The 14,239-nt window shown below is 45.6% G+C and overlaps 1 pseudogene; it reads right to left on the bottom strand.

The window, feature by feature from the left end:
- Positions 1 to 12,201: 12,201 nt before the first annotated feature.
- Positions 12,202 to 12,320, bottom strand: LOC134937179 (5S ribosomal RNA; annotated as a pseudogene).
- Between the last annotated feature and the right edge of the window lie 1,919 nt (positions 12,321 to 14,239).

Raw genomic sequence — 14,239 nt, 5'->3', positions numbered from 1 at the left:
GCAAAGATGCAGCGGCGACGGGATTTGTGTCCGACTCTAAATCAGGCCCCATGTCCTTTACACGTCATCATGACATGCTTCAGCTCAACATCACTGTGACGCTGGATATTACCTAAGCATATTGGTATCAATAACATTATTTATTACCAGTTATTTATATAGCGCACACATATTCCGCAGCGCTTTTACAGAGAATATTTGCCTATTCACATCAGTCCCTGCCCCAGTGGAGCTTACAATCTATATTCCCTATCACATGTACATGCACACATATTCACACTAGGGTTAATATTGTTGGGAGCCAATTAACCTACCAGTATATTTTTGGATTGTGGGAGGAAACCGGAGTACCCGGAGGAAACCCACGCAAGTATGGGGATGGTGGGAATCAAACCCATGACCTCAGTGCTGTGAGGCAGTAATGTTAACCATTACACCATCCGTACTGCCCGTAATCTGTTGTAAGAGAAAGCCTATATTGTGATTAATTATATTTAATGCTTAAATAGAAGAATAATGTTGCTATTATTGACTATAAATGTAGCAATATATTTATTTCCTGGCTTTATGTTTAAAAAAATGGTAGCAAGCTGTATGTATGTAATAACAAGTTACTGTACTGATCAAGAGTGCCATCTTGTGATAGATAGAGATTACTACAGGTAAAAAATTTTTATAAAAGATAATACGTTTGTAAATATTGTACAAGCTTTTATTCCCCATCACTACTGAAGTGCAAGGCTCATCTTTGCTAAAGCACATACTGGACTGCCTATAGCACATACAGTGCAGCATCAGAGATTCTTTAGTTGGTCACCACAGTACGTGATATATTACGGTCCAACCTGCTATCCTATTAGTATGCTATTGAATAGCATGTTCATTACTTTGAAATTAAATGCTGCTTTACTTATCAATTTATGGCTTAAATAAATCATGACAGTGAGAGACTATATTATTTGTTAGCAGCGTAGTACTGTTTAGAGTCCACCCAGTGGTGCAAGTAGAAAAAATGTCTTACGGGTACTGTGTGCGCAAAAAAAATGGGTGTGGCCAAATGTCACATGAGATGTGGCCAATGAAAATGGGGGCGTGATACACATATGGGGGGAGGGGCATATACACGTATGACCCCAATAGTGCCAGATACACGTTGCCCCACAGTGCCAGATATACATTGCCCCACAGTGCCAGATATACATTGCCCCCACAGTGCTAGATAGAAAATGCCCCCACAGTGCCAGATTTACAATGCCCCACTGTGCCAGATATACATTGCCCCCACAGTGCTAGATATACATTGCCCCCACAGTGCTAGATATACAATGCCCCCACAGTGCTAGATATACAATGCCCCCACAGTGCCAGATTTACAATGCCCCCACAGTGCCAGATTTACATTGCCCCCACAGTGCTAGATATACATTGAGCCCACAGTGCCAGATTTACAATGCCCCACTGTGCCAGATATACATTGCCCCCACAGTGCCAGATATACATTGCCCCCACAGTGCTAGATATACATTGCCTCACTCAGGCTGCTCCACGTCCCCTCCAACTGATGTGCTCCCTGCTCTGCCTCCTCCTCACGCGCGCGGCTCAAGCAGCCTCAGCAGCCAGCCCCACTCTGCGCCCACTGCCGCGGGAGCATGATGACATCACAATCACACTCCCTGCACACTGGGAAGGGGAGGAGCAGCAGCGGCAGTAGCAGTACCCGGCCGGCCACAGCAACTGGTGAGCGCTGCGCACATCAATGCTGTGAGCGGCGTCCCGGCGGAGTGGGTACGGCGTACCGGCGGCTAAACGCTTAAGGGTACGCCGTACCCGCCCGTACCCGCCCACTTGCAGCACTGAGTCCACCTAGAAATACTCGCCGCCAGTGATGGCTCCTACTTACTTGTAGAAGGGGGTTGCCGGCCGCTACCCCCTGCACCCGGAGAGGTGAGGAGACAGCCAGGTCCTGGCACCTGCGCAATGGTTCTGGCAGGTGCCGAGACCAGAACATTTGCTCAAGCCGCAGTGCGACTGCGCATGGACAGAGGCTTCTATGGACTGCATGTGTTGCAGCCAATAGAAGTTGGCTGGGACTGACAACAAGGCAGGGAGTGGCTTCCTACTGGAAGCCAATTCTCTGATAATTGCAGCTCGGACTGGCAGTCCCAGAGGGAGGAAACACCTCCCAATGGGACTGCTTGTAGTGTCTGTGACTGACAGGCAGCACTTCAGTGACACAAAGTCACTGCCAGTCACTATGAAGCCAGTGCAGTCACAGACTGCATCTGGCTCACTGACACTAAGCTGAGGTGGTGGACTTTACTGGGGGGGAGGGGGGGGGGGGAGGGGCTGTAGTCCTGCTGCCCATAGGTAATATCCGCCACCAAAGACCTTTCATTTTATTAGGACACTTTGTCTAAGCACAGGATTTGCAGGTGCACTCGCCATTTGTAATAGAACGGTTTCAATGTTCATTGCTCTGTATAATAAAAAGCATAATGAAATAACATGTAGTATTTATCTTCTCCCCAAATCCTCAACAAGCCCTAGAATCTGGACAGACTGTGCTGGTTTCCACTATAGTATGGAGACAACAAACATGGATTCCCCTGCACTAGTGCATAACAAACCCATGTCATTCATCTCAGGCATGTTCCTTGTATGGGCAGAGGGTGGACAAACGGGGTAATTCAGATCTGATTGCTGCTGTGCCTATTCACACAGGTCCAAACTGCGCATGTGTATGCACCACAATGCACAAGCGCGTCGGACAGCTACAACGGGCATCGCTGGTCAGTGACGGGGTGGTGCAAAGGATCCATTCATACGGGCGTTCGCAAGGTGATTGACAGGTAGAGGCCGTTTGTGGATGGCAACTGACCTTTTACAGGGATTGTCCAGAAAAATGCAGGCGTGTCCAAGCGTTTGAGGAAGGGTGTCTGACGTCAGCTCTGGCCCCGATCAGCAGGATTCAATCGCACTGGAAGAGTAAGTCCTGGGCTGCGCAGCCGCAGAGACTGCACAAACTGATTTTTAGCAGCTCTGCTAACACATAGGAATGCACACTTGCACAGCGAAAATACACTCTCCCTGTAGGCAGCGAATATCTGATCGCAGGACAGCAAAAAACGCAGCCCAGCGATCAGATCTGAATTGCCCCCTCAGTCCAGAATGACCATCTCCTAGAGCATAGGGACCATCTCCCTTAGGCTTTAAAGACCAAATATTTTTTTTAAGAAGCAATCAAACCTTTTTTGGCTGGTGGAGAGTCAGATTAGGTGTGAAAGTGCATTTCATGCTATAATAGGTATGGTACCTGCCCTTGTAGAAGCTAGAGTAATTATCAAGATTAAAACTCTAAATGTTCCCTAACATCCTTGTACATAGTACTTAAAGAGTAAATACAAACAAACCCATGTGTGCCACTTAATTGAAAATATTTTCATATCCTCCTTGATCTAATGTATGGTAAAGGAATTCCCCCCACCCTCAAAAAACCCTCAGTCTGCACAGGCACACTAAATACAACAAGCACATTCCATTGATTGTGCCACAAGAGAAGCCTTGAAGGTGGGGGCGGGATGTGGTTATCATTGGTTGTAAGTATAGATGTGCTGCGGACACTTTTTTGTGTATTGGTTTTGGAACTGGAAACCTGCTCGTGTTTTGGATCTGGATTGGTTTTGCCAAAACCACCCTTTCGGGTTTTGCTTTTGGTTTTGGATCTGGATGATTTTTGAAAAACAACAACACAAAAACAGCTAAAATCACAGAATTTGGGGGTAATTTTGACCCTACAGTATTATTAACCTCAATAGCATTAATTTCCACTCATTTCCAGTCTATTCTGAACACCTCACACCTCACAATATTGTTTTTAGGCCAAAGGGTTATACCAAGGTCGCTGGATGACTAAGCTAAGCAACACAAGTGGGCAGCACAAACACCTGGGCCATCTGGGAGTGGCACTGCAGTGTCAGACAGGATGGCACTTTTAAAAACTAGGCCCCAAATAGCACATAATGCAAAGAAAAAAAAAAAGAGGTGCAATGAGATAGCTGGACAACTAAGCTAAGCAACACAAGTGTGTAGCACATACATCTGGCCCATCTAGGAGTGGCACTGCAGTGGCAGACAGGATGGCAGTTTTAAAAACTAGTCCCCAAACAGCACATAATGCAAAGAAAAAAAAGAGGCGCAAGATGGAATTGTTCTTGGGCCCTCCCACCCACCCTTATGTTGTATAAACAGGACATGCACACTTTAACATACCAATCATATCAGCGACAGGGTCTGCCACACGACTGTGGCTGAAATGATTGGTTTGTTTGGGCCCAAAAAAAGAAGCAACTCATCCTCATCCTCCGATTCCTCACCCCTTTCAGTGTGTACATCCTCCTCCTCACAGAGTATTCATTTGTCCCCACGAATCCACCATCACAGGTCCCTGTGTACTTTCTGGAGGCATTTGCTGGTAAAGGTCTTCCTGGAGGATTTTATAATTAATTTTGATGAACACCATCTTCTACACATTTTGTGGAAGTAACCTCCGACGCCGAATGCTGACAAGGTTACCGGCTGCACTAAACACTCTTTTGGAGTACACAGTGGAGGGGGGAGGGGGGGGGGGGGTTTACGTAAAACAAAAGCAGTTGGTGCAAGGGCCGACAAATTGCCTCTTTCCTGCCAGTATACATACGGACTGTCTGACATGCCTACAGTACTTGGATGCTGTCACCCATATAATCCTCCGCCATTCTTTCAATGGTGACAACATCATATGCAGTGACAGTAGACATGTCAGTAATAGTTGGCAGCTCCTTCAGTCCGGACCAGATGTCAACACTTGCTCACCTGCATCACCGCCAGTGGGTGGGCTCGGAGATTTTAGCCTTTTCCTTGCAACCCCAGTTGCGGGAGAAAATGAAGGAGGAGCTGTTGACGGGTCACGTTCCGATTGAGTTGACAAATTTCTCACCAGCAGGTCTTTGAACCTCTGCAGACTTGTATCTGCCGGAAAGACCAAGTAGGAACCAAGTAGGAACAAGCTGCAGGAGGAGGGGGGGGAGGGGGCAGCGGGAGCCAAATATAGCTGTGGGGGAGCTGGTAACAAGAGGCAGCAGCAGGTGCCATTCGCTGAGTGCCAGTGCTGATCACGGGAGCCGGGGAAGGGGGGGGGGGTGGAGCGCAGATGACAAGTTGCAGGCGATCATAGTGGGGAGGCGGCGCCGAGGCAGTAACACAATGCGGCTGTGGAGTGGACCAGGCCAGTGGGTGACTGCTTCATGATGTGCCCAAATGCACTGGGGGATGGGGGGGGGGACACGCCGGAGCGGGCATCATGACGCGGGCGACGGGAGACCATCGCATGGGGGAGCTGCGCCGGTGAGAGCTCTCATAATGATAATGTGGGACCCCGGACTCAGGAGCACTGCGGCAGACAGGTGGCAGCAGCCTGAACACAACACATTCCACACTATGCGGGCTATTGCAGAGGTGGGGAGGCAGGTTTGCTGAATCAATAAGGGACAGACTCACACATCAGTGGCGGAATTGTGGGAGGCAGTGGAGTCGGCTGCCGCTGGGCTCCTGACCTCAAGGGGGTACCTGTCCTCCATTGCCTCCCACTGCCCGACAATCCATCGCCGCTGCGCCGAATGTGGATGGAGGAGCTTTGCAAGTGTCGTGAGTGACACGGCTGCAGCAGCTGCCTCCTCGTATCCACAGAGACGAGCTGGCAGCTGGTTGCAGCTAGGGGGAGCTCCAGCACACAGCTGCTTCCAGCACTTCCAGTAGAGCTGGCCGGCTGAAGCGCTCTCTTCCCCCGTCCTGCTGCTAGCCGCAGGTAGGCACGGGCACCACCTGCCTCATGCTGCTGCACTGTGTATGTGTGGTGTGTGTGGTGTATGTGTGTGTATGGGGGGTGATTACTGGGGGTATCTTTAATAAATGTTGGCAGTACTGACTCTGTTTATGTGTGTTGATGTTTTTAAGGGAGATGTGTATGTGTCTGTTTTTTAACGAAAGTTGTGTGTTTAAGTGAAAGAGATGTGTGTGTGTGTGTGTGTGTGTGTGTGTGTGTGTAATTTGTGTGTGTAATTAAATGAGGCATGGTTTGTGTGTGTAGTTGAAAGAGGCATGTGTGTGTCTGTTTAAGTGTGAAAGAGGCATGTGTGTGTGTAATTGTTGGTGTGTAACTGTGTGTAATTGAAAGAGGTGTGTGTGTGTGTGTGTGTGTGTGTGTATGTAATTGAAAGAGGCATGTGTGTGTAAGTGAAAGAGGCATGTGTGTAAGTGAAAGGCGTGTGTGTGTGTGTGTGCATACGCGCTCGCAGGGGGGTTTCTGAGTAACCAGAAACCCCCCTGCCCACCGATATATCAGTGAAGCTGACCTATATTAGCTTTTTCTTTTTTAATTGAGGAGCTCCAGCAGCTGTGTCTGCTTGAATGCAGCGCACATCTCCTCTCAGGCGGCAGACGGAGCAGTGTACAGCAGTGGAGAGGGAGAGCTCCAGGCGGCAATAGAGTCGCGGCTGTGCCCGGAAAGAAATGCGCTGCTGTGAGAACTGAGGCAGCGGGTGCCGCACCAGGTCAAGAGAGGACCCGGCGGCAAGTGTAGTGTGGGCGAGACCCTGCCAGCTGAAGATGCCGGGAGCGGGAACTGGAGTGGCAGTCAAACAACCTCCACACCACAGAGGGAGAAGGTGAGAGACGGAGCCGTGTCCCAGCACGAGTCCAGAGCGCTGCTCAGACAGGACAGGGAAGACAGAACGCCAGTGGCTGAGAGGCAGTAACCATCTTCTCCTCTATTATATATATTATATATATTCTGGAAACCCCCCCTAAAAATCCAGCATTTGCCCCTGGTGTGTGTGTGCGTGTCCTGAGTCATATTTTTATCAAAGTCCCGTGAGTGCCACTTCTTCATATATATATATATATATATATATATATATATTCCTATATGTATAGGGGGGCACCAACATTTTATCATGCCTCCGGGCGACTGGGGCGAACTTACGCCACTGTCACACATAGTCAGTCAACTCACTCGTTTGAAGACAGACGTGGTGGGCGCCCATGAGCTGCTCCTCTGTCTCTTAAAGAATAGGAGGAGTTTGGCTGGGCTGAGGCGAGGCAGATGATAAAGAAGGCGTTCTCTTTCATTCACTAAGCGGTGCCGCCCACCAGTGGTCACCGCCCATAGGCAGCTGCCTAAAGCTGCCTAGTGGTAGCGCCAGCCCTGTTTACACAAAACTTTTTTAGCATAGCAGGGCTGCACAAGCGATCGCAGCCCTGCTATGCTAAAATACACTCCCCCATAGGCGGCATCTATTTGATTGCACGAGCAGCAAAAAGTTGCTACATGCGATCAACTCGGAATGACCCCCATTGATCACAGGTTTAGTTTGCAAATTACTGCAGCTTGATGGATCTCATTACTTTTTACAGACCTGGATCTTGAAGTCTCATAGTGAACAGCTGCTGGCAAAGATTCGTTAATACTTGAGGGTTGTTACCTCAGGCCTATATAAGACCGCCTATGACTTCACATTGCCAGTTTATTTAAACTAGCTTTTATAGTTCCTGTTTCAGTTTTCTTCTGACTGAATGTTGTGTATGATCTTTTGGATGACTACCCTTCTGGTTTTTGAAACCTTTCTGTACAGGAATTCAACCCTTCTGGCAGTACATAATGGCTTCTCCCTAGGCTACTATCCCCACAGAAATATACTCCACTTCTATGCAGCAGACATTCCTATACCAAAGCTACAGAGACTATTATTTATTCTGCTGGACACAGTCTATATATCTCTGTGTGCTGCTGAAGTCCATAAATTAAATATATTGGTACTGTATTAAAGTGGTAAGACTATTTTCTTGTATTTTGGATCATTTGTGATTGACAAATAATTGTCAATCTGCCACTGGAAGTCACCAATAATTTATTCAGAGCCTTTACAATTAACAACTCCACTTTTTTTTACACCTCCTGCAATCATCATTCACCTCTCCTGTATGCTGCCTTTATAAGGCCACATTCCTAGCCTTTATAAGGCCACATGCCTACTACTCTGCATGAGCAAAGTTGGAATTTTGTTCTCTGCTGACGTTTCAAGAGTTTCTTTGTTTTGCCCATTTTGCAGCTTTGTCTATTGTGTTTCTAAATTCTCCATCAACTTTGTTTCATACCTCTCAGTTCTACCTTCTACTCAATTACTCTGTCCCTCATGGTGGTTATTTCCTGGGAGCTACCAGCACCATGACATTTATCTTCTGAACTACCCTGGGATAGAGCTGCAGTCTGTTAAATAACAACAGGCATACACAAAGGAGAGATTGATATCCTGGACCAAACAGTCCTATAAGTGGTTGGTCGGTCAATTCAATCACAAACTTTCAGGAACATCAATGGTGGCACCCATATTTATCTTGGAGCCTATAATTATAACCTTTATGTTTTGAAAGTTATGTCACGATCCAAAGTGTTAGAACATCTTATTTACCTTTGCAATGTCTCTCATGGCTGGCTCTGCAGTCTGCTCTCACAGTCTCCTCAGGCTGCTCGCTGTTATAACTAGGGTCTGTGTGTGAGCGCCGCTCCCAGCGGACACTGAGGTCTGTCCGCACTACTACTGCCCAGCGTTTACCTTTGTGTCATACTGTCTCTGGGCATTGCTCCCTGCAGCTCTGCGCTCCTCCTTTATTGTTTCATAGTTCGGGCCAACTTCCTCCAAAGTAAAGTTGCCGCCAAAACGCTGACATAGACACAGCCATGTTGGAAGAAGTCACCTGATTGATTTCAGCCTTTCCGAGAGCTTGGTTTCCAGTCAGCTGATCACGGCAGCTAATCACAAGTGACTGATACCTATAAAGGGAGCAGCTTGGCCACTTCCAAGTCGCTAGTACAATATCGCTTCCACAGTGTATGCAGCTCTGTGCTGAGCTCCCTAATACCAAGGTATAGTATTAACTAATCCGGTTTCTGTTCGTTCACTATCTGGTGGCAGTTCCTGTTGCTAGTACTGTTCCAGTCCGGTCACTATCTGGCTCCAGTTCTGCTAGTAAACGGTGCCAGTACGGTTACTACTTGATTCCAGTCCAGTCATCTCTCCAAATCCAGTCCGGCATCTCATCAACTTCTAAATCTAATGTTATAGCTTTAGTCCAATGCCAGCAATCTAGCTTGTCTACTGGATCCTCTATCCAGTCACCATTGCCAGCATCCAGTTCAAGCGTCAAGTCTTTTGCATTCAATAAAGTTTTAATCTTTCTCTTTCAAGCCTTAGGGCCAGCCACTGCTAGAGCATCAATGTATCGCATAAAGTCCACTAACCTACATATCTGCACTACACTCCATGTCTAAGAGTTGGATTAAGCCCCCACACTTCCACCATTCTCCAACTACCCTGGCTCCAGTCTCGAATGCCAACTAAAGCCTACCCAAGTCCTCAGGCGTGACAGGCTACCTTGAAGGTTGCAGGGGATTCTTTACTTTGGTTATCTCTTTGACTCTCTGGGTGACACTAGCAATGCATCACCAAGACTGATCTATATGGTAGCTCAGTACCAAAAGTCAAATCTGAACTCATATCACAGAACAGTTGGAATAATGAGTCACTGATCATCACCTTTCAAAGATGATTGGTCTCCATTACAGATGAGCTCACTTACTGGGACCTTCCAACTTATCTGGAGTTTCTCCTCACCATCACTCAGCTTGATACCTGTTTTCAGAAGCATCATCCTCAGTGTATAGAGACAAAAACTCAACTTCTCTCATCAGCTCACCAGTATCAATGATCTGTGCCATGCCAGACTATGCAGCTCTGAGGATGAGAGAACTTACTTTAGAGACATGAGTTTATTATGGATGCCGAGGTCACCAGAAGAGAACATGCCAAGAATGTATTTAATATTTATTACCAGTCATTTATATAGCACATACATATTCAGCAGCGCTTTACAGAGAATATTTGGCCATTCACATCAGTCCCTGCCCCAGTGGAGCTTACAATCTATTTTTCCCTACCACATGTACATGTACAGACATACACGCTAGGGTTAATTTTGTTGGGATCCAATTAACCTACCAGTATATTTTTGGATTGTGGGAGGAAACCGGAGTACCCAGAAGAAACCCTGCAAGTATGGGGAGAATATACAAACTCCACATAGTTAGGGCCATGGTGGGAATCCAACCCATGACCTCAGTGCTGTGAGGCAGTAATGCTAACCATTACACCATCCGTACTGCAATGAATTGGAGAGATCTGAGACAGAAAAAGGTTTGAATATATGCCAAAGTTTTAGGAACAGATTACTCTGTTCAAACTTCCTGGCGCTGGTAGATTTAGCAGTAATAATGCAAAAATCCAATTTAAAGACTGGATAATACATCAACCATTAGTAACCTGCAGCTAGTGAAAAAAGACTGGCGAGGATTTACGTGTAGATGAGATCATATAAACAAAGAAAAATCACTTTGCTGGTTTTCTGTATATTGATATAGGTTCTAGAGGGTATCTGCCTCTCATAAATGGCACAAGACATATATACAGTACCAGTCAAATGTTTGGACACACCTTCTCATTCAATGGCTTTTATTTATTTTAATTATTTTCTACATTGTAGATTAATACTGAAGACATCAAAACTATGAAACAACACATATGGAATTATGTTGTAAACAAAAAAGTTTAAAAAAAATCAAAATGTTTTATATTTTTAGATTTCTCAAAGTAGCCCCTTTTTTCTTGGATGAAAGCTTTGCACACTGTTGGCCTTCTCTCAATCAGCTTCATGAGGAAGTCTCCTGGAATGGTTTTCCAACAGTCTTGAAGGAGTTCCCAGAGGTGCTCAGCATTTGTTGGCTGCGTCAGATGACCTGGCCTCCACAGTCACCCGACCTAAACCCAATTGAGATGTTTTGGGATGAGTTGGACCACAGAGTGAAGGAAAAGCAGCCAACAAGTGCTCAGCACCTCTGGGAACGCCTTCAAGACTTTGAGGAATCTAAAAGATAAAACATATTTTGAGTTTCTTTAACACTTTTTTGTTTACAACATAATTCCATATGTGTTCTTTCATAGTTTTGATGTCTTCAGTATTAATCTACAATGTAGAAAATAATTAAAATAAATAAAAAACATTGAATGAGAAGGTGTGTCCAAACTTTTGACTGGTACTATATATATATATATATATATATATATATATACATATATACACACATACAAACAAATATAAAACCACAGCACTCGCCACCCCAGAAGCGGGGTGCAGTATCTGCACTCACCACTCATAGGGTAGGGTGCATGTAGCTCTATGGCCACCTACTTAAATATACAAACAGAAAGTTCAGCACTCACCATAGCAAACTCACTTATCCTCATAACATCAATAAATAAATGATGGGGGTTTAGTTAGTGAATTGGCCAATGCACAGAAGCCTGCAAACCGCTCGCCAAGGTACCCCACCTTCATGCAGGTCCTACACTATCACAGAGTCTCAAAAACTAAAACCTGACAACTGCATCACACATAATATAACTGCAAATATATCCACTAGGTTTAATGTGTACCTGCCTCATATCTTGTGGCTTTTAAATGTACACTAGTCACCTGACACTGGCTGATAAATTACTAAGGAGCAGCTGACACAGGTTTAGAACAAGTGCTAGCAAAGGGAGAAAAAGAAAGCTCTTGTGTGGGCACACTCTTTATTAGATCTAGGAAGATTCCTAGGATATATGTAAGAGATTATTTAAAACATCTATTTATTTTTCAAAGTTAAAATATAATATAGTTACCCACATGTATGATCCAACAGTGAATAGAAAAAAAAGTTTTATATGAAAAATATTAAAATGTTCTGGTCTGTTTATCACAGGTAGTGATTAGAAGGGTGGGAGACACCTGGTTGTCTGACACCTGTTTCTCCTGACCAGTACAGAAATTCTGTATTGATAGGACCAAAGAGAGGTCAAGATAGTGTTTTGTGTATTTATGAGAGAACACTTAGTTGGGTCAATACCATACACTTTGCTGGTTAAGCGTTAATCCCTATAAACACGTATAGAATAATTAATATTGTCGTGACCTGGTGCTGAATTGATAGCCGACAGAAAGAAGATATGAAGAAAGAAATAGTGGTGATGCTGCTGTTGGTATCACTTTTCTCATAGAGAGAAAATAATTCATACTCTACAACACCGGGTATTCTCAGGAAGTCTCCTCTCCCGATACTGACCCAGCCCAACGCTGTTTAGCTTCCAAGATCGGACGAGATCGGGCATTGGCAGCCTGGTATGATAGTAGAGGAGAATATGTGATTTGTATACCAATGAGAGTGCACCTATATAAGAATTATAAGAGACATAGGTATTCAAGAAAAAGAGAGTATAAAATGTGGAAAGCAGATCCACATTTTATACTCTCTTTTTCTTGAATACCTATGTCTCTTATAATTCTTATATAGGTGCACTCTCATTGGTATACAAATCCCATATTCTCCTCTACTATCATACCAGGCTGCCAATGCCCGATCTCGTCCGATCTTGGAAGCTAAACACTATTCACTTCCTTCTGATGAAACGGCCAGTGTTGTGGGCCGAGAAACGCGTTAAGGTACTCCCTTGAAGGACTCCATTTGACTGCTATATCTTCCCGACACCCTGTGAGCCGTATGCATCGAGTGGACCGCAGCCGCAAGTAATACGGACTTTTCCACCAACGGCCGGGGAATTTGTTGCTTCAGCCTGTTTTCACTGCTGCATATCCAGATTGGCATAGCACTCCATAGCGGAATCAAACTACCGTGTTCATCTGGATGGTTCTCCAGGTGACGAGATCAGCTGTACGTTCACTGCACAGAGCCGCTGCAAACCCGGCTCAGTACAGCGCCTTTGACGGAGAGGCTCCCATATCAGGTGATATACTACAAAGTGAAGTTGACCATCACTATCCATTTGCTACTTAACACTACAGCACGGTTGTCCGCAGGTCCACTACTGGGACACTCTTTATTAATGAGATTCCATTGTATTTAAGGAGGACAGTGACTTATTACAAAGGCACTTTTCATCAGTCTTCTCACAACCATTTCAGCTCGTGGACGCACGGCTGATTTTTATGAAGCATCACTACAGCCCTAATTAGGGTTTATTAAAAGCTTTTTCATTGATATTTAATTCTATTCTTATTTGCTCAGGAGATATGGCAGTCTTGTTTATATTTATATAACATCAACTGTTTATTTTTAGGCTAGTTTATGTACTGCATTTTTATGTGGATGACACATTAATATTTTAAATAAAACAATATACTGGATTCATTCTGCGCTCCCATTCTTTCTTTTTTCACATTCACTTTGGTTCATTGTTGGGGCAGCCCGCCCACAACTGGTGAGCAGCCGTCTGAATCCAATCATATATAGTGTGTGTATTGTAGAGCGCCAATTTCTTGTATATACTATCATACCAGGCTGCCAATGCCCGATCTCGTCCGATCTTGGAAGCTAAACAGCGTTGGGCTGGGTCAGTATCGGGAGAGGAGACTTCCTAAGGGGTTCACTACGGCTGGCCGGCGGTCGGGCTCCCGGCGACCAACATCCTGGCGCCGGGAGCCCGACCGCCGGCTTACCGACAGCTTGGCGAGCGCAAATGAGCCCCTTGCGGGCTCGCTGCGCTCGCCACGCTACGGGCACGGTGGCGCGCTACGCGCGCCACACTAATTTATTCTCCCTCTATGGGGGTCGTGGACCCCCACGAGGGAAAATAAGTGTCGGTATGCCGGCTGTCGGGCTCCCGGCGCCGGTATACTGAGCGCCGGGAGCCCGACCGCCGGCAAACAGAAGACCACCCTTCCCGAGAATACCCGGTGTTGTAGAGTATGAATTATTTTCTCTCTATGAGAAAAGTGATACCAACAGCAGCATCACCACTATTTCTTTCTTCATATCTTCTTTCTGTCGGCTATCAATTCAGCACCAGGTCACGACAATATTAATTATTCTATACGTGTTTATAGGGATTAACGCTTAACCAGCAAAGTGTATGGTATTGACCCAACTAAGTGGTCTCTCATAAATACACAAAACACTATCTTGACCTCTCTTTGGTCCTATCAATACAGAATTTCTGTACTGGTCAGGAGAAACAGGTGTCAGACAACCAGGTGTCTCCCACCCTTCTAATCACTACCTGTGATAAACAGACCAGAACATTTTAATATTTTTCAT

This window comes from Pseudophryne corroboree, chromosome 6 (genome assembly GCF_028390025.1).
Source record: "Pseudophryne corroboree isolate aPseCor3 chromosome 6, aPseCor3.hap2, whole genome shotgun sequence".
NCBI lineage: Eukaryota > Metazoa > Chordata > Amphibia > Anura > Myobatrachidae > Pseudophryne > Pseudophryne corroboree.
Note: the sequence above shows the minus strand (reverse complement) of the source record. Positions and strands in the feature narration are given on the sequence as shown.